Raw genomic sequence first — 22,727 nt, forward strand, 5'->3', positions numbered from 1 at the left:
CTGTTTTGGAAGACATCCTCCAGAAAAAAAAATGTTATGTGCAGGAGAGAAAATAGGCACATGGGTTGTGCAATCTTCTAGACGCTCAAAACCCATAGTGAGACTAAGAGACAGTTCTATCAATCACTCTTGTCATATAGGATAATTCTTTATTCAATATGCCTGGTTTTACACTAATTATCCCCTTCCAGTTTGGGGCAGGAGGAGACTCATGACATAGTACAAGAAACTTTTTGATTAGAAATAAATAGGTGTGTGTGTGTGTGTGTGTGTGTGTGTGTGTGTGTGTGTGTGTGTATCTTATTGTTCTTAATGTGTGGTACTTTGAACACAGTGAGATTTACAGAACCATACACAAGCCAGGTGGCTATCAGAAAATAGGTAAGAATAGATTTTGTGAATTCCATACCCATCAAGCTTGCTTTCTTGCTTTGGAATCCGGTGAAATTGAAGTGTTTATCTCAACCTACCTGCAGTCTCCCCGTTTCTTTCAGAAATATTTTATGATGAAGATTCATCAAAGAGACAGAGGACTGTCTCTTCCAGTTCTCTGCTAGCTTTTATCCTTTTTCCAAGAACAGTCAGGAGAGTGGGTTTTACACTGGGACTATTTAGTACCTTGGATAGTTCCCGAGCCCATCTCCCTGACTTAAACTCATGGCCTCTTTGGGTCTTTATTCCAAAGCTTTCCAGTGATCTGTAGGTTGTCTTTCCCCTCTATTCCTATAAAGGAATCTCTGATCTGAAAGTTATTCAGTTAACTTTATTTAGTAACTAATTTTCAATCTTTATTTGATATTGTCCGGACACGGATAGAATGGAATGATACAGAGGAATACGGCCCAGTACAATGATAGAATGTTCTCCTTTATTCTCCTTACTCACCCTCCGGGCTCTGCACAAACACGGTGTTTTGCCCATTAAGGTAATCCAAGGGGATTTAATGACCCCAGGAACTCTCTCTGCTTTGTAATAACATATTTTGAACAGTTAATCAGGAGTTTAGCCAACAAGGATTAAGAGTAGAAATTTAAAGCAATTTCACAGCATGAGGTATAATTGGTTTCTTTTGTACTTTGCTCTGCTGCTCAGCCAAGGATATTGTATAATCATGTATTCACTCTAATATGTATTCCTCTTTACTTTACCTAATCCAGCTAGATACAAACACCAGGTAGTAAATAAATTTAACTTCTTCCAATGTTCACCCATATTTTAGAACAACGAGAAAACATGTAACTCTGCCTTGTTTGTCATTCAGGGAAATATAATCTCCTTTAACTCATGAGTACAGAATAATTACTCTGCCTTATTGACTTTTGTTTCAGTTACTTTGATCTTTCTAGACACAGGAACAATGATGGGCTTGCAGTAATGTCTAGACTCCAGGCCTTCTTTTCATGAATGTCACTGCTGAGCCCGATGTGTGTTGTCCAGCACAGGACTCCTTTCCTTTTATATTTCTACTGACAGTTTTTTGTATTATTGTTTATCTTATTTTGGAAGGAAGTCAATGAAACATCTCCGAAATAGGGGAAAAACAAACAAAACAAAACAAACAAACAAACAAAAAAACAGAACAAGAATCCCATGAGACATTAGAAAAAATAAAGAAAGAAAAATCTCACATATTTTAAGTAATCTAATATATCGTCTTAGTTTGGGAGTAACTACAATTGAGCAAGAATACTAACAAAACAAATCTGCCTTGCTTTATTTCATTCTTGAAATAGAACGAAAACGCTGGTGTAACTGATGTGCTAACAGACACTCAGAGAATACAAATCCTTTCACTCAAATCATGTGACCTTGGGCTGTTACGCTTTCTAAGCTACTTCTCCTTTATAATCTGATTCATAAATGATAGATTTAAGCTGTTAAAACACAGAGTAGTGTATAATAATTTTAATTATGAGGAAAAACATCAACTAAGCAAATATTAAAATGAACTATCTAAGTGTCTGAAGTTAATTCAACTATGACTTTAATAATAATCAGTTTATGAACTTAAAATGTCTATGTAGACCTAAAAACATATTTTTTCTAAAGATTTTCTTTTATTTTTTGTCATATATTTACATTATTACACATAGATAAAAGCTATATACAGCAAGAAGAACCATGAAACAATCAGGAATTATATAAATGTTATTCATGGTGTTTTGACTATTTGTATTTGGCAACCCTGAAGCAGACATCTTTTCCTATCTTGGTGAGTTTATAATTCTGGGTGAAAATCAATATTTATCATATCTCATCTCTATCAACTTAAAATATCTATCTAGAGCTAAAAACATCTTTACCCTTAAACAATTAAGCTTAATTGTAAGACTAAACTATCTCGTCTTCAACCCCATCAGAGACTTAAGAAGAAATAAAACTTAAGTCAATTGAAATGCAGCTTAGCAGCTTCCACAATGGAAAAAAAATGACAGAGATAATTTGCTGCCTGAACAGTCATGCAAAACTCTCTATAACATTGGAGCATCTTCTTCAACTTTCTGGCCCAGTATATCTGACAGACATATTTGTGAGGCAGGAACTAATGAGGATTTGCTTACCCTGTCTTGACTGAGCTTGGCTGTCCTTTCTGCTTGCATCCAAGCTTGCCCTTTTTTAGGCAGCATTCTGTCTGTGGCAGAAATGAGGGCCTTTTGCCCAGTGGCCTATTTGCTGAATTTGAAGCCATCTTCAGAAGGAGGTTCTTTGATACTCATCATGTTCTTGATGTAGACTGGGTGTTGCCAGGAGTTAATCTGTCTTGTTGTCGTATAATCTTTAAACTATTAAAAGCATCTTCAAATGCCATATTCTGTAAGTCTCTGGGGCTTTTGGAGACCTTACTATTTTATCTTATCTATCTATAGGATCATATCTATCTCTTAAACCTAGGATGTATATTCTTGTGATAAAAATATACAGATAGATATTGGTTTACATTCAGAATTTTCGACTCACCAAGATAGGTTAGATGTTTTCTTCAAGGTTGCCAAATACAAATAGCTAAAATATTATGAATGTAGCATTTATATAATTTCTGATTGTTTTGTGGTACTTCTTACTGTAGGCAGTTTATAATATATATGTGTAATAATATAAATGTGTATGTAAACATAAATAAATAATATTTTAAAAAGGAAAACTACTAAGTTTAATGTATTGTGACACAGAGTTGAAAGCCCTTGCAACTTATTCTAATAATGAGTGACAACTATGAAATATATAAAAAAGTGAGATATTGACATAAAAAAGTTAGAACATATTGTAGATTAGAAAATGCATATCTAAGCTGGGCATGGTAATCTCAGCATTTAGAGAGGCAGAGATAGGCAGATTACTGTGATTTCAATGCCAGTCTGCTTTACATAGTGACTCTAGGACAGGCAAAGCTACACAGAGAAACCCTGTCTCATAAAAACTAAAAAGTAAAGTAAATAAATAAATAAGCATACCTATATAAGTGTGATAAAAAAGCATTATTATTCAAATAAGTACATCTTACACTGTTCTTACTTTTGAATAGGGCAAACATTTGTCTGGAGTATTATGGGATGAATATATTTTATTATATGAATCCATATAAAATATGTAAAGGTGTCCATATCTGTGATAAGTTATTAACTGTCTAACTTAAGGTATAAAAATGAACATAACACTATGATATGTTATCACAGTTTCAAATTATGATTGAAAATGATAAGTACTACTAGCCAATAATAGTGAAATGAAAGGAACATCAATGACCATTTAAAAAATAACACAGCATGTATTTCACTCAGTAAATTAGACTCAGCATGAGCAAATCTTTTCAGGTTAAAATTGTTTTGGAAGTTACACACAACAAAATAACTTTTGCAAGATTGCTTCCTAAGTCATCTCTCACCAAACATTTAGAAATAGATATTTGTGTTCTGAATTAATAACTCTATCAAATATCAAAACCACTCAAAAATTTTAGAAGAATCCTCTATCATCTGTTTCTTTGAAAACCTGATGTATTCTGGTTATGAAAAATTCAGGTATGTCACATGAATCCACCACACAGGGATAAGTGTACTAACGAGGAGGAGAACAGGACCAACCCTTCTTTTTGCATAATGAGAGTACAAAGAGAAGCTCATTTTCTGCATTTCAGAAGGACCTCACCAAAGTCTATCATGTTGCTACCCTTGGACTTATAATCTGAAATTGTGGATGGTAACTCTCCGTCTTTCTAAGTTATGAAGTGTTTGGCACTTTGTAATAGTAATCCAAAATAAGATGCCATCCAAATTCAATATACCATACAGAGTTCTTATTTTGTGAATAGATAACTACCATTGACCAATGACAAATATCCTCATAAAATCAACAGCAATAATTTTTCACAGTTAAAGGTAACCCTACATTGAATTGGATATTTTGAAGACTTAACATTATGTTGTTTTATTTTTAAAGTAGTTAGTGTATTATTTGCCTGTAACATTTACAATCAATCTCCCCAAATCTTGTGAGGTTCAGTGTTTTCATACTTTAATATGCTTTTCTTATTCTATAAGAATGTCACATGACTTTCAGAAAATTTGATGTAGAAGTATGGTTTTAATTATGACATGTAAAGTACTATCAATTAGTGTGCTTTCAATTACTGATAGAACTCCACTATGTTTAATGGCCAACATATATAACAATAAAAATCATTCATTTATTTAATCCCAAAAACAATACTAAAATATTTTAAAGTACAGCTGATGTGTCAACATTTAAATTGTTTTTGCTGATCATCTTTTTTTTTTTTTTTCTGGTGAGTAAGAACTGTTTAGCCTTAAGATTTTACTATGATTAACTTTCAGTCTGGTTTTTTTTTTTTTTTTCATTAAAAATAATTGTTGAAGAGTTCAGTTCCCAAATAAGAATGGTGTGACACACCTCTGATTACAACAAAAGTTGGAAGTTTTCTTAATGTGATTCATTTATTTTTTTATACTGTCATATCTAAATATTTCTTTTAGGTGACTGTTTCCTTTTTATTGCTGTGGTAATTTACCTACTTTATTATGTGTGTTAACCACTCTTTAAATACTTTAAATACATTTTAATTTCAATTTTTATAAGTACCACAGAAGTCTATATTCTTATTTGTTTCAATTCTAAAAATATAGAATGCAATAAATAACTTCCCAATATCCTATATTCAAGGCTCTCTTAGGATAAATGTATTTACTCTTTTTCTAGGAAAACATTAGATAGAAAACTTCTGCGATGTTGTAAAGACTACAGATCAATTTAATTCAGAAATAGTAGCTTAAATTTTGTTAATTATAATAAAATATTTGACATCATCATTTATATTTACTAGTTAAAGGAAATAAACTGGTAGAAATGATATAAAGTGCTGGTTCTGGGTTAACATGGAGAAAGGGAAAATGTAGAATGCAACATGTGCACGAATAAGATAATTTTGTCCATGTTTCTTTTAAAAGGCTTTTCAGTGTATTTAGACACTAAAATGAATTCTTATGCATATTATAGTGATTTTTTCTCATTCCTTGTGAGAAAATGAAATCCAGGATTTAACACAGAGTGAAAGATGTGTTTGAGATCAGGCATCAATCTGAAACAGCCCAGATGATTTTATTATGTGTACCCCTTAATGTAGGATCTCACTGTGTATCTCTAGCTTGCCTGGAACTTGTGGTTCTCTTACCTAAGTCCCCCAAATGCTGGGATTACTTTGTGTCTTACCATTGTCTGGTGAATATGACTTTGAATGGTAGCATTTTCATCAGCTGCACAGAGCAACAACAGATAAGCTAAAATGGATAAGGGAGACGCCCATGAGGTCTTAAACACACACAGAGATCTACAAGACACTAAGAACTGCTGAGAGCAGAATAACAGATTAATTGATTATCCAATATCAAATGGTCACTCCTGAAAACATACATACAAGTAACATTATATCGAATAGTTAAATTTTATTTAGATATATATGTAAATACATATGCACACACACACACACACACACACACACACACACACACATATATGTAACAGCAATTAATGAAAAAAAATGGAAGAGCTGGAAGAGAGCAAAAGGAAAAAAGGAGAATGATAATTTCAAAAACAAAAAGGAAATTTAAAAACCTACTCAGCACATCTTTATGTAAAGTACCTTTACCTCTGTATGTAAATAATACTTTTCATATTAACTTAATTGATGTATTTTGCAGGTTATTTTCTAAAGATTTTTGAAGATAGCAAAATGACATGGAAGAACTCAAAAACCTAGGTAAATTATCTTTCAGAAATGAATTTTAATTTCAATATATAGTATTTACTTGTTTTGATTGTGGAGGGATTTAAATTCAGACTTTAACTTTTATGGAATTTTAAAATTCTTCATATGGTAGAGTTTTAATCATTTCTAATTTTTCTAGAAACTCTGTTATTAGAGAAAAGAAAATAATTTGTGAAGTAATGCAATGTGTTATTTGCGCTTATTTTGAAATAGTCACGGAAATTCAAATTGTAAAGGGTGTAGACTTTGTGGCAGGCTAATACACCTTCTCAGCCTTAGCCCTAGTGTTTTTTTTTGTTGTTGTTGTTGTTGTTTGTTTGTTTGTTTGTTTGTTTTGGTTTTTCAAGAGACTGTTTCTCTGTGTAGCCTTGACTGCCCTGGACTTGCTTTGTAGACCAGGCTGGCCTCAAACTCACAGTGATCTGCCTGCCTCTGCCTCCCAAGTGCTGGCATTAAAGACGGTCAAGAAATGGGCTTAGGACTCAGCCTGGGGGCACAGGCCTGTAATCTCAGCTTCTGAAGCAGGTGGGTTGCAAGTTTAAGGCCCGCCTAGGGATTTAGTGAGACCATGTCTCAAAGTGAAAAATGGCTGGGATTATTATTCAGTGTTACATTGCTTTCTGATCATGTGCAACACAACAGGGTCTGCTTCCAGTGTTACAGCAGCAGCAGCAACAACAACAACAACAAAAATAGCACGTCTTCTAATTTATATTTAGATTCCAGTAGTGGATTAAACAGCATTGGGAAGATGAAGAATGCAGACTTAACTGCCCAGATCCTCATGGGCAGCTGGAGGCACCCAGGACACTGAGTAATATTGGTGTCTGCAGAAAGAGTACCCACTCAGACAATCAAGTAGTAAAAGGCTCAGTGACCAAGCAGAAACGAGGCAAGAGTCTCAGGGCTGTCTCCTGTCACCATCCCTCTCCTCCTATTAGTCTGTGTCAGCTGAAGCTCTTTTGTCTCATTTTGCATTATAATTGATTTTGTTCTGGGTGAAAGTAGATCTCATCATTGTAAGCCAAAGGATAATTTGACTTGAATGTGTCATTAGTACATGGCCATTGTAATAGTGGATGTCCACACCTTCCATGTCCATCTTTCACGGATGTGCTGTGGAAAGGATGAAAGACTGGCACATCCTTAGTAGGTCATAATTGGGTAGTATAATTCATTATATTAATTTGTCTCAACATAAGGATTATTCCACATGAACCATAATAGAAAATTCTTATTTCTAGTTATTTAGAGTAAAGCAATAGATTGTCTTCGTAATATTGATATAAAAAATCTTGGAAAACATAAGTAACAAATATGATAGACTATTGTGTACTCTTTGAATGATCATATAATATGCAATACTGACAATATATTACTGAACTATCTTACAATATAGATTTTAGGTTATAAAATCATAATTTAGGTATGTATATTCCCATACTAAGTGGATATTGAAAGGATTATGTGTCCTATTGTGACGGTTTTCTTGGTAACATTTCCTAGCTCTTCTTTAAAAATACTTCAATCTAGGTATCAGCAAAGAAAGAAAACGAGATAAGTGAGCATAGCAAAAAACACATACAACAGCATGTGGTTATTAAAGCCCACTGTAATTTCACTCATGGCTTAAATTGTGATAGCTTGGGAAACACTTATGGAGTAATGGCCCCCTTTACTCATAACAGTTCTACCATTATTTCAATAATTAATGCTAACATCTAGTGCCCTACTTGGCTAAATTACTAGTATGACACCCACTCATACTCTAATGTCTGTCATATTCCCCCTTGGAGTCTATTTGTTGATGCTTCTGATTTATTAGACCCAGTACATTTAGGTCATTGAGTAAGGAATTGATTGTTATGGCGTTACTTTAGTGAACCCTGCTTTCCAATTACTTATCATAGCCCAGCCAAAGAATCCAAAATTGGAGAACCACATCTGCGTCTTAACCCAGCTACATCAGTTCCTGTGCCAAATTCAATCGCACACACGGACAAGAAGGATCCCGCCTGAATTTCCAACGAGTGGCAAATGCTCTTGGTGGGAGCCAGAGCAGATGAGGATAGCAAATATGTTCTGAGTAAAGTTTCTTAATGTCCTACAGGTCTGGCAAGAGTTCACCTCTAGTCACCCCTGGAGAGTGCTTAGGAGCATAAAGTAGGATCTTACGCAATGGACTAAGCTGTATTAGTCATATTTACTTACCTTATAAAACCAAAATTATATCGCTCAATTGTTTTGAAGACAGCTGCAACTAGTGTATCTATCCCTTTGGGTACTCTCAGACTTGGGTTATATTTTCTCAACTGGTTGGAACTGTTCAGACCCTGGCTACCACATTGCTATACTGCAGCAAACAAATTATTCACAGCTTATTATTATTACTATGATTCACCACAGAGGAAACTTCAGGTTTAGAAAATTCCCCATGTTGTAGGGAATGGAAAACTTTGAAACTGTGTCATAACAATTTTCACCAGGAAGCCAAAAATTTAGGATAGAGAGTTGGGTTTGAGACATTGGTGGGAAAGTTGATTCTTAGTCTATTATGTACTGCATGACATGGAAGAATAGAGAAAAGTAGACACTGCAGAATTTAGATCAGAGGACACAAATATCGCTTCTACATTTAATTTATATGGTACAGATGTATTATATTTATAAGATTATATGTCATAGGATGTAATCCTTTCACAATTTCACTTTTGTCATCATTATGCATTCATTTATTTCTTAAGTTGGCTTTATTAGTTAGGCTAGTGGGGTTTTTGTCTGTGGAAGGCCAGGTAGTAAGTATTTTGGAACGTTTGGACCATAAGTCTGTTGCAACAACTTTGTGTGACTGTTTTATCCCAAAGGAACTGAAGACAATAAGGACAAATGGATCTTGCTCTAGATGTAATGGAGGGCATACCCGAAGCAATAGTGAGGCTGAGGCATGCCCAAATCTCAAAAGTCATGAGACTGGCAGGAGTAGGGCCAGTCCCTCCATGTCCTGGGCCTGCATGTCCCAGTGCATGTAGCTGTACAGGAACTTTTCATTCACACTGTATTAAGGTATATATCTCTCTGTATATTTTATTATTAATTGCTTAACCAGCAGTGAGATTAATACTAACAGATTCTGGTGTTGTCATTACTATGACCCATTACTGGCCTCCTCTTTTGCAAACAGGAAAGGGCACCCTCCTCTACCTCTAGGCTGTTTAGGAATTGTATCAGATGCACTACACTGTTGATTGGCTGTTGTAAAGGTCTAACGGCCAATAGGTAGGGCAGGAAGTGAAAGGTGAGACTTCCAGGCAGAGAAAGGGACTCTGGGAAGAAGAAAGAGGAAAAGTCTTTTCATCAGGAGACACAAAAGGAGAAAGATGTGACTCCATGCCTGGAAGGTAGGTATAACTAGTTATGTGGCAAGATGGAGCTAGGAGGTTGGTTTAACTTAGATAAGCTATTTGAGAGTCTGCCCAGCTAAGGCCTAAGCCTTAAGATATTAAAAGCTCTCAGTTTCTTTATTTTTGGCTGGAAGGTCACCAAGGCCTTACAACACATAGCCTTATGGCTTCAAAATGTATTTTCATTGTTACTATATTTTGAGGCAGGGCTCAGAGCATAATCACACCATGTCCTGAATTATTGGCAAAATCTAAGGCCCTGATTCATAATGATAAAAGTTCTTGGACAATATAAAATTGAGCATCTTTATAGGCCAAAAGGGATTCAAAGAGATGACAACAGCTTGGGCCACCCACCTCAAGTCTGTTCTTAAACGTTTTGTGGTTAGGATGCTATTTACAGAGTAAATAAGTCCATTTACTTTGAAGATCATGGACCTTCATGAACCTACTCTGACATTCATAATTATTATGTACTTTGTATTTATATTATGACAGACATCATACTGATTGTCTCCTTATCTTGCCAATTAATGTTACTATATGGAAATTTCATGGAATCTCTGAGCTAACAGGACTTAGAAACCATGTTTTTATCCACAAATTTCGGGAATTCCTTGTTTTTAATAGCTAAGTAGTATTCCATAGTGTATATGTACCGTAGTTTCTTTATTCATTCTTCTACTGATGGACACTTAGGCTATTTCCATGTTCTGGCTATTATGAATAAGGCTGCTATGAACATGGTTGAGCAAATTTTCTTGTCGTGTGCTGGAGCATCTTCTGGGTATATTCCAAGGAGTGAAATAGCTGGGTCTTGAGGAAGCCCTATTCCCATTTTTCTGAGATAGCACCAGATAGATTTCCAAAGTGGTTGTACTAGTTTGCATTCCCACCAGCAATGAAGGAGTGTTCCTCTCTCCCCACATCCTCGCCAGCATGTGGTGTCGCTTGAATTTTTGATCTTAGCTATTCTGTTGGGTGTAAGATGGAATCTCAGAGTTGTTTTGATTTGCATTTCCCTGATGACTGAGGAGGTTGAGCATTTCTTTAAGTGTTTCTCAGCCATTTGATATTCCTCTGTTAAGAATTCTCTGTTTAGTTCCAAGCCCCATTTCTCAATTGGGTTATTTGGTTTGGTGGTGTTTAATTTCTTGAGTTCTTTATATATTTTGGATATTAGACCTTTGTCAGATTTAGGGTTGGTGAAGATCTTTTCCCAGTCTGTAGGCTGTCGCTTTGTTCTCTTGACAGTGTCTCCTGCCTTACAGAAGCTTCTCAGCCTCATGAGGTCCCATTTATTAATGGTTGACATTAAGGCCTGGGCCGTTGGTATTCTGTTCAGGAAGTTGTCTCCTGTGCCAATATGTTCCAGGCCCCCAGGAACAGTCATAGGGGAGGGGAATAATGGGAAAATGGGAGGGAGGGAAGAATGGGAGGATACAAGGGATGGGATAACCATTGAGATGTAACAAGAATAAATTATTTTTTTTCTTTCTTTCTTTCTTTATTAATTTATTCTTGTTACATCTCAATGTTTATCCCATCCCTTGTATCCTCCCATTCTTCCCTCCCTCCCATTTTCCCATTATTCCCCTCCCCTATGACTGTTCCTGAGGGAGATTACCTCCCCCTGTATATTCTCATAGGGTATCAAGTCTCTTTTTGGCTACCTGCTGTCCTTCCTCTGAGTGCCACCAGGTCTCCCCCTCCAGGGGACATGGTCAAATGTGAGGCACCAGAGTACGTGAGAAAGTCATATCACACTCTCCACTCAACTGTGGAGAATATTCTGACCCTTGGCTAGATCTGGGAAGGGGTTTAAAGTTTACCTCCTGTATTGTCCTTGGCTAGTGCCTTCATTTGAGCGGGACCCCTGGGCCCAAATCTGCCTATCATATTGTTCTACTTGTAGATTTCTAGGACCCTCTGTATCCTTTAACCACCCCCCCAAAAAAGAAACCATGTTTTTTTTCACTTCATATCATGTTGTGGATATTTTCCTAATTTACACTAGTTTTTGTTTGCTCTGATGGACATCTCACAGTAAGTAGGCAACTGGCAAGTAAGAAATCTATCACTTTAATTTTGTGGTGAAATATTTTAAAGTAAAGTTTACGTTTTCTTCTGAAAAGACAGAAGGAAAGTTTTTTTCCTGACAAACATTTAGAATTTTGGCTGAGTGGAAAATAAAATTACAGACATAATTGCAAATCTGCCCTTTATAATATGTGGCTTATAATTTATTGTATAGTCATGTAATGAAAACAAAAAACAGTGGCCCACCAATATACAGAGGTGTTGGTGATGCTTGTGCTCTGTGCAGCATGCTTTATCACAGAATACCATATCACCTGATGTATATTCTGTTCATATTCAATGGCAGCCAAATGAGTGTTGAGGTGTTTCTTTTCAAACATAAGGGAGAATGTTTTATTTGTGAATTATATACAATACAAATTAAAGTATATCTATGTTAAAAGAAAATCCATCGTATTGATGATACTAAGCCATGCCAATGATTAAAATAATAATGCCTCTCAAATTCCTCTTTTTTTTTTTCATCTTAACTCCAAATCAGAAAATCTTGCAAAAAGTGGTTGTGGGTTAAACCCCAAATATAATAACATAATGAAAATAAATTTTAATATGGCATTTTATCGTATAAATAACGACTAATTCGATTTTCTGTTAGGGTCATAAAAGTCTAAAATATTTAGTCTCAGTTTCCTTAAAGAAGTAGCTTATTAACCCTGATTATAAACAATTGTTGTGGTTCATGTTTTTGTTTAAATTTATGACATTTATTATATTCTTTCACATCCCTACTTGTATGTATGGATATATATATATATGTGTGTATGTATGTATGCATATATATACATATGTATGTATATATACATACATATATAAAATGTTCATATACATAAATATGTAGACAAATAATATTTAAGTATGAAAGAAGTACATCACTATTATTGATATTGATAGCTTTGGCAGCATTATGACTTGCATAAAAATGGCATAACAGGCTTCCAATGGAAGAGGAATTCACTGCTTGTGGTGGTTGCACACTGAGGTCCAATGCTTTGCAAACTTCTATCTTCAGCTTCTGGCAGTATGCCCAATCTGACAGTGCTGCACATTCTCAGGGATAAATATTTGTAAAAATATGACATGCTGATAATAAACATGAAGAAGGGAAGCTTAATTACTCCTGTCTGACGCCTATTGGTGCTCAAGACAACAGAATTAACCTGGAAGAATGAAAAACAAACTCTAAAATTGCCTCTTGATGATTGGCAGCACACCAACACCATGAAAAATATTCTTCAAATGCAACAGTAAATGCAAAGAAATGGATATTTATGCAGAGTACAGTACATAGTTTGAAGATGCCAAGAAAAATCACAGAGGATGCTCTTGTGTTGCCAAAGAAACAATATTGAGTGCAGCCTTGTTTTCAGTAAAATCGAGTGTATACCTAGTGCAGTGGGTCCATGAAGCCCACATGTGCCACCACTTAGGCTTCTGCTCTGCCTTTTACAGAGGGAAGAAAATTTTGGAAGACTACATTGAAGAATTAGGGATTGTCTGACAAAGGTGTTATAGGAAGTTTTTTTTTTCCTAGTGTGAAGGCATTTTCCAGCTTCTACAATTATCTCAATTGAAAGAGAATGCCTCCAATAATAACACACACCCTAGAATATGGTGGGAAATGGGATTTTTGATGAATTTTCACATAAGTCCCTCATCTCTTTTCTGAAATATTTATGCACCTGTTGCTTCATTGAGACATCACAAGTTATTAGCAATAGAAAAAGGTTTTTCCTTAAGTGGCAAAGTATAAGAGTAGAGGTAGATTAATAGAAGTCTGAATATACAGTGTGTGCAGAAGATGACATAGTTTACACATCATCATACTTTATTCATGACATAGTTTACACAGCAAACAAAATGTTACTCTTAATTGCTGTGGCAGACAGTAGTTATTTGGCTGTGTCCTCTCAAAGTGCTAAGCCTTAATAGCACTGTCTTAGCACACACAGCCTTTATGAGAGGGTGAGCAATTAGAGTCACCCTGGCCAGTGGATAGAAGCCCTTCTAACGGATGCTTCATGGGGTTTGGGTTGCTGCCTTGTCCTTCTGAATTTTAGTTCCCCTCTCTTCCCTTCTGGTCTCTCCTGACTCTTTTCTTTTCCCTTCAGTGAATATGTCTGGTGCCTGTGACGGGCTTTAGATGTCTTGGAAATGGAGTTACAGATGGTTACAGCCACTAACAAATCCTTAGGCTCTGCAAGAGAACAAATGCTCTGAAACACGGAGCTGTCTCTATAGCCCTCGTCCTCAGATATTTTACTGTAGCTAAACACAAGACATGGATCAGTGTGTAGGTGGTAAAATACCTGAACTTAAAAAATTCAGTACGTTTTACTATAAAATTGTACTTCTTATCTAAAATTATCTTCTGTATATGTGCATATTATGGCACATATATTTATGATATAATTTTCTAAGTTAAATTTAACAAAAAAATAGAAAGCCTGTCATATTCTTTCCATTTTTAAATTTTAAGGTCAAGCTTTATTACTGAAAATGTCACTGTATAAAAAGATGCCCATTAAAATATGGATATTCAAGATGTCAATTTTACTCCTGCCAATGTATGTATAACCATTATTCAATGAAAGCTCAATTATCACTTTTCCATTTACATTGCCATTTTCTTGGTTAGACCACAATTAATAACATATCATAATTTCTTATTTTTTTCAGTGTTCAGTTTTTCTTATCTTTTCAGTGTAATTTCTTTATCATTTTCATCTTTATTTTGATGCAGTAAAACTATAAGTTCTGAGGAAAGCTAGAGGTTGAGTTGCTTGTTTTATTCATCTGAACTTCGAATTCCAAAAGTAGGATATATTACAGGGGACTGGAAGGTGTGCTGACCTACAGTGAGCAATTTGCACAGGATTCCACCTTTCTCATCTTCATGCACGCACAGATAGGAGTGAAGGCAGGTAATGGTTGTTGAGTTTCGAAGTCGAAACTTTTTCTCTGGACTTTGCCACAGAGAACATCTTGACTCCTTCATGACTATAACTCTACCTGTTTCTCATTAGTACTTCCAGGAATACAAGGCTGGACGGACTTGATTTTGACAGTCAGTATTAGGAACTACATTTGTCCTTGGGAACACCAGGCACATTTCACTGTGGAGATCTGTGCTTAAGCTACATGCTGTGATTTTTGAGTTGTTGACCTCTGCTGAACTAGGTCGCTGTGCTTAGGATCCACAATGTGAACCTTGAATTGCTGATCTTTGGACCTTCTACCACTTGAAGAAACAAGGGAGTTCTGGCAGAGTATATTCTTCTCATCCTACCTGAGTGGCCAGGGAGGAAGTGAGTCTGTACAGATGCTTGTGGTGTTTCTGCTGTATAAGCCTTGCCTGCTAAAGTAAAGTAGAGCCTTGATCAAGACTTCTTGTCTTGGCTCCATTTCTTCCTGTCTCTGTCCCCCTTTCATCCCCACTCCCTCTTCCAGAGAACCTGTTCGACTTGCCCTGTGGGACTGGACACTTCATGATGGTGATGCGTCAACTTGAGTGTGCTTTTCTAAGTTGTTTTAACTCCTAATCATTCCGAACTTGGATAGGAGTGCAATATACTGGGTCTCCTTGCTGCTCTACAAAATGATACTAATGATGTTCATTTTGTGGGCTCTCTCAGATGCCATGGCTTCTGCTTGTAATTTTATACCAAAGGAATAGTGCTAAAGCTAACAATGCCAGGAAGGTTGCCATGTGACTAGGAAGTTTGAGTTGCTAACGTAAATACATATGAAATAGAATTTTATGAACCTTGAAAAATAAATTCTTAGAGAAACTATTGATAAAGATTTAAATCTATCCACTGAAATATGAAGTATATATCAATTTAATTGAGAAAATATTAGGAATTATGTTATTTCAATAATGGCTTTAATTTAACTTAAAAGCAATGAGCATGGAGATCAAAATATATTATTAAGTTTTGATTTTTACATGCTGGCATATTTGTCTTATATTAGAACCACAGTTGGGAAAATTTAATAAAAATAAAACCCAGGAAATTATTTTTTAGTTTTGTATATATACTATATTAACTTGTCGTTAGTTTTTATTCATTTTTCTAGTTATATAATTTATATAATTTAACATTTATTTGTGATATTATGCAAGTGAAAATATAGAGTATGCACATGAATTATGCTTGCAGACAATATCTATGAAGCACATAGTATATATAATTCCTAAAGACAATTATAACTCCTTCAAAATAACAATAATGTATTATCAAATATATTCCCACAGTCTCCACCATATTGTATATTCACACAATTAAGCTCACACATTAAGCTCATACAACCTTGAAATATATTTGAAAGGCCCTTTCCTATTAATCAATATTTAGAGTACTATTATACTGTACTTCCTGGCCTGATAACGGTGACAATTTCTGAGCAGTGGTTAAACCAAACTATGATTCTTGCCCAAATGAAATGAAACTCTCAAATTGGAATTATAGTGATGGGTGAAATTCTATTCAACAGATATTTATTAAATGTTTCTTTTTTGGTGGTATCATGGTTTTAAAGACATAGCTTTTCATAGAAGCGGATGGGTTTACAGAATACAGGATAGGCTACTAAAATGGAATTTATTATAGAATAGATCCAATGTAAATCTCTAGTGAGAATTACAGAATTTTGGTTTCTTTAAAACACAGAAAATTATAGGAATATAATTTTATTTTAATCCCAGATGTTGGGACATGGGACTGCTTTGCAGAAGCTGACTATGATTTGCCTTGTGCTCTAGAAGAGGCATGATTTTGCAAGCTGCAGATAGTTCCTGCAATTGTGTGATATTTGGAAGTCTTGGAACTTTTCAAAGGGTATATACATGCTAGAGCTCTGATAGGTGGGGTGGGTAGATGTTGGTTCTTAGGGGGATTGGTTGCAATTTGTTCGTATTAATGCACAAAGAAGAAAGAAATTAGAGTCAAGGATCTCTGTCTCTTTCTCTCTCCTCTACCCTTTATCTCCTATCTAGTGATAGGAGGTAAAGTGGGAGAGGGGAGGTGCACCCAGGGTGGGAAAAAGAAGAACCCACAAAGTTATAAGTAAGCAGTTTCAATAGTATAAACTCTGTCTTTATGTGAAAGTGAACTTTCTAAACACTTTTACTACTGCTTAGAAAAGATAACTCAATAGGAAAACCACCATTGCTTTATGAGTACCACATTGTTAATTACGTAATTTATGACACATACTACATTAAAACATACTTAAGATTTTATGTTATATACAGTGACTAAAATAGATATGAGGCTTTTCCAGGCACAATCTAATAATGAGAAAAGCCCATGCTGTGTCCTGTTTCAGAGCAGGAAATGTCCTGCTGGTGCTATTGTCAGGGATGAATGGAGCATGTTGTGTCTCAGCAGGTCATTTCTTAGGGTTTAGTAAGCAAGCAAGGAATGGTGACCCATGCATGTTCGGTGTTTTTGTTGTTGTTGTTTTTTTTTTTTTTTTTTGATTTTTTGGGGGTGGGGGTCCTTCTCAAGCTCTCTCCACGCAAGGAGACAGCCTTTTATACTCACTGTATGATTTTAACAAACCTTTCCATTTCAGTACTCCCACATCTCCCTTTTTATTTTAATCACACCAAGGATTCCATAGTAATCTAGAATTGTAATTATCTTTGACTTTGATTGTGTCTCTCCTTTGCAAAGATTATGGAAGAGAGCAATTATACCATATTCATTTTTATACATTTCATATTTTTTAGCAGCTGTAATCAGCCTCAAATTATTGAGTTGAGTTCTCCATTAATGCCTGCCCACAGGATTTAAATATCCTGAAGTTGGTATTCCCCGATGACTCTTTGCTTTCTCACTGTTGGCTCTGTACTTGGAAGTGTTACCTGAATAATATGAATGTATAAAAATTATATGGGGAAATTTTTAAAAATTTTCTGATAAGTAGAAATTATATTCAGATGATGAGAAAGTCTCTCCTTGATTTTTATTTGATACGGTAATGAGTGGTGACTTAATCTTATATATGGTGGCTCTTCCAAGTTTAAATTATAATTTCAACCAAATGCAAGCAAGGTACTTGATGAAGTTAAAATGATACTAAATTTGTACAATCAAGAATATCAGCATGAGGGAGCCTATGCCTGCATATTGTAAACCAATCATAAAGTCTTCAAAAATAAACAACATGATTCTGGGGTATCAGAAACTGGAATAAAAATCCCATACAATGTAGATATGAAGACTGAAAATCTCTCACTGCGTGATGCTGGACAATTGAGAATCTATTCATAAGAAGAAAAAAATTTAGCCACTCTCATATCGACTCAAAAATATAAATCATGTACAAGAATAAGTCCTACAGTATAAGATGAAAACACTGGGGGAATTTCTCTATACACTATACAAATACTTTCTACATATATCAAGACTGGCATATTAAAAGACTGGCAAATTTGCCTGCATAAAAAACACTGATAAAAGATTCTAAAGATATGACAACCCAGGAGAAAATCTCATTGTAAAACCAAACCAAACCAAAACAATAAATAAATAAATACTGGAAGAGGGCTAGCAAGATACCTCAATGAGTAAGGGTACTTGCTGCCAAGGTCATTCCCTGGGCTCACTTAGGGAAAGAGATAGTTAACTCTGAAAGGCTGTCCTCTGAGCTCCGTAAATGTACCATAGCACATACAAGTGTTTGCACATCAGATTCCCAATAAATAAATGTTTACGAAGTTATTGGATGAATAAAAAATGGAAACACATTCTTCAAAATAATTGTCTACCACTCAAAGTGTTAAGGTCACAAAAAAGGAAAGAAGAAATTGGAGACACATATATTGGAAAAATAATTAAATAAAGATTTATGGTTCAGCATTTATTATTTTACCAATGCTAATGCTTCATATTCTGCTTTGAAATTTTTAGTATTGAGAATGTGGATAAAAGGTATACTTGGATTGTTTTCTTTTTTCCTTTTTAGCCTTTTATGCACACAAAATTTCTTAACATGTTTAGTAAAGGAATTATAAAGTCTTACATAAACAAAAAAGACATTAGTGTGAGAGTTGATGGGAGATAGGAAGGAGATATGATCACATTTCACTATATACATGTATAAAAATTTCAGGAATAAAATAAATATCTAGGATTACAGAAAGTATATGAAGGTTATATGTGTTATTGTAGTTGTATTATAAAATAAACTACTGTATGACCAAAGCAGCTTGTAGGATGGACTTAGAAAACTTTAAATTGATAAACAGTAATGTCTTACATGTATATACACATCTCTGTATTAAAAGGCAAATGCTACCTTTAGATAGTTATTCCTACTGGAAGCATGGAAAGAAAGTAGGAGACAAAGTGCATCCAGAAAACTCCGACTTGGTGCAATGTTTAATTTCCTGAGACACATTAGGGTGGATATGCCAATAATTAGAATTTTATGAATTTGAGCATTGGGTACACATGCTAGGTCCTTCATTCTTGTTGTGCTCTGTATAAAAATATTAAAATAAAAATGTCATAGATTGAATAGACTCCTTTCAATGAAGAATAAAATCCTTTCTAGGTTTTATATGCATGTAGAAAGCACTTGAAAGTAGTAATCCTATTCCTAATGGCTTTATAATAAAAAGTTTAGAGTAGTAATATTGATATAATTTTATATTTTTCCTTTGAATGTTATACCAAAATAATATTGTTTCAAATATTTCTATGTAAATACAGACATAAAATGCTCCACTATTATTCAATGATTTGGAGAAGTCATGCACTCTATGTGTTTTATAAAGCCCACCCAGTATGTTTTATAAAGTTGAGTTAACGCGTGAAGTTGAAGTTATTTGCACATTCAGATTTATTTTTTCTTTTCGTGAAAAGAAAACTAAGAGGCTAACAGTACTAGCACTATATTGTGTACAAGAGCTGAGCAGGCAGCATGCCTAGTCTCTGTGGCCCCTACCATTAGTTCCAAGTACAGTTTGTTCCATCTTGGTTATTTAATGTCTTGGTTTTTACCTATTGGACATTACAACATAGGAACTTAATGTGTCTGTCCTCAAGGGTGAAACATTTGCCCTTCTTTCAGAAAAATCTGAGAGAGAGAGAGAGAGAGAGAGAGAGAGAGAGAGAGGTGATTGCATGTGTGAACAGTTTGTTAAGAACAGTAGAATCTGAAGCTTCATTCAAGTTAACTTTCTTAAGTATTCGAAGTACACGTATTGCCATGAATAAGTTGAACATAGTCATTGTTGAGAAATCAATTTATTGTTATTTTTATTATGTGTATGTGTGTCTCTCTGTATGTACATTCCTATGTGTGCAAGTGCCCTAAGAGTCCAGAAGGCAGTAGAGTTACAGGCACCTAATGTGGGTACTGGGAACTAAATTCAGGTCCTCTGAAAGAGCAGTTAGTGCTTGTAGCCACTAAGCTGTCTCTCAAGCCCCTGTAAGACTAAGTAACCAACACCATTCAAAGCCATTTAAAAAATATGTACAGACAGCAAAGGAAATCTGAGATCGAGAGAAATAGTCTTCTCCAAAGAAGAGCACACGAATGGTAATCCAAATCCTAAAAACATAAACTCAAGTACACTTACAGACTGACCAGATTGTGTTTAAGAACATATATATGTATATGTGTATATATATATATATATATGTGTGTGTGTGTGTGTGTGTGTGTGTGTGTGTGTGTGTATGACCCTATATATGTATACACACACACACACACACACACACACACACACATAAGGAAAAATGGTCATGGATTTATAAGAGAGCCAAGAGGTCATATGAGAAGTTTTGAGAGAGAAAATAGAAGGGAAAAATAAGGCAATTGTACTATAATCTCAAAATAAGTGAAATAATAAAAGTCAGCTAAAATTCTCAAAGAATAAATTAAAACACTATAAACAGTCATCAAATGCCCCGTGCTGGTGTAAGATTATTTAATTACTCAGACAATAGAGCATGCTTTCTCCATTCATCCTCTTTCCTTCTTTTTTTTTTCCTTTTTTCTTCTATAAGCATATTTGACAGTCTAACATACAAATAACAACTCTAGTGGAAACTTGTCTGTAGCTTATTAATTCAACAGTATGCAATTTTAATAACTATGTTTTGGTGAAGGAGCATTTGAGTAGGTTAGGTTAAATTCTGATGTCATTAGTGAGCCACAGCATGAGGGACACATTGCATGTTTGACACATTGTTATTACTTTTAGTAATAATACATTTTAAAAATGCTTCATTATTTTGATATTTCTTTCTTTTTTCTGTAATTTTCTTTTTGCTTTCTTTCTTTTATTTTCATTAATTTTACTACTTAAGACACTCACATAGAGTGGCAGTTATAAGAACTCTGTTGTTTTTAAAACATATTTTAATTTTTTACACATACATTTGTGTTATTATGCATATATAAAATAAGCTATAGACAGCAAGAAGAACTACAAAACAATCAGGAATTATATTAATGTTACATTCGTAGTGTTTTGGCTGTTTGTATTTGGCAACCTTGATGAAAATATATTTTCTATCTTGGTGAGTCTAAAATTTTGAATGTAAATCAATATCCTTCAGATATCATCTCTATCAACTTAAAACATCTATCTAGACCTAAAAACATCTCAACCGAGACAAGGATGAAGATGATACTTCAACGTTATAGAGTTTTGGGAGATTGTTCAGGCAGCAAACCGTCTTTGTCATTTTTTTTTCACTTTGGAAGTTGCTAACCTGCACTTCCTGTATATTCAGGTAATTAATTTTATTCCTTCTCAAGTCTCTGATGGGGTTGAAGATCAGATAGTTTAGTTTTACAATTAAGAATTCAGGTATTAATGTGCCTGTGAACTCCTGAGGTCAGAGCTGCTTGGAGGGTTGAGGTTGTCATTCTGAATTTATTGTGAGACCAGCATCAGCAGATGAGGAGACACCACTGGGAACAGACAGATCCTGGTTCTCATGCTCCTTTTCTGATCTTTGCATCTCTGATAATCTCAAGAGTTTTGTTTTCTTTTTTCCATTCCTCCAAGTCTCATATCTGTCTTCCATGTAAATAAAAAGTATTTCCTGTTTTCTGGTCTTTTTCCTAAGGAGATGTGTGCTCACATACAATGATTGGCACTTAGAAGAACCGAAGTCTTGACATGCCAATAGCTTTTTGTGGACGTTGCCCTTGGGTTCCCACAAGACTGCTCCTAACCTGACCTGGACATTAGACTGAAGCTAATTAATTAATTCCTTCTTTTTTATTTGTACTCTGAGATGGTACTTTTTTTTGATTGTTTGTTTGGGTTGGCAGAAATCATATGTGTTTTCTGGTTTGTAATACTCCCTTCAGTGTAGTGGAACAAACACAGCTTGAGTGCAGTGCAGCTGCCTCAGAGCCTGCCAGCCATGTGACTTAATCAAGCACTACTGTTTTGTGAATATCTATTAAACTAAAATATAGAATATCTGCTATTTTAACTCTTAGGTATTATGAGCCGACTATAACCATGCAGTTTAGAAATACCCTAATAGAGTCCTGCCTTTGCTTTCATGATAAATAGAGTTAGGCAAAGTGTGCTTGGATAATTCCCTATAGGGTGAAACAAACGTTTGAAGAAAAAGCTAAAAAGAGATGAGCAATTTATTCTCACACCCATCTCAATGTCAATCAGAGGAGATAAAGTTGTTCCAAATAATGAAAGGTTTTAGATTAGAACTGTCTGACCTATTGACATTGTTAGCTTGCATTCAGATCTATCCTGTTACACAGGCAGCCCACAGGCCACAAGTTTGTACAATCATCTAATGAAAAAGGACACTAGAGTGGTTTGAATAACTTTTGGCCCCCATAGTATCATGTGTGTCAGTGTTTGGCCCATGGGGAATGTACTAGGAAGTATGGCCTTGTTGGAATAGCTGTGGCCTTGTTGGAAGATGTATAACACTGTAGGCATG

This window comes from Acomys russatus, chromosome 32, assembly GCF_903995435.1.
Source record: "Acomys russatus chromosome 32, mAcoRus1.1, whole genome shotgun sequence".
Lineage (NCBI taxonomy): Eukaryota > Metazoa > Chordata > Mammalia > Rodentia > Muridae > Acomys > Acomys russatus.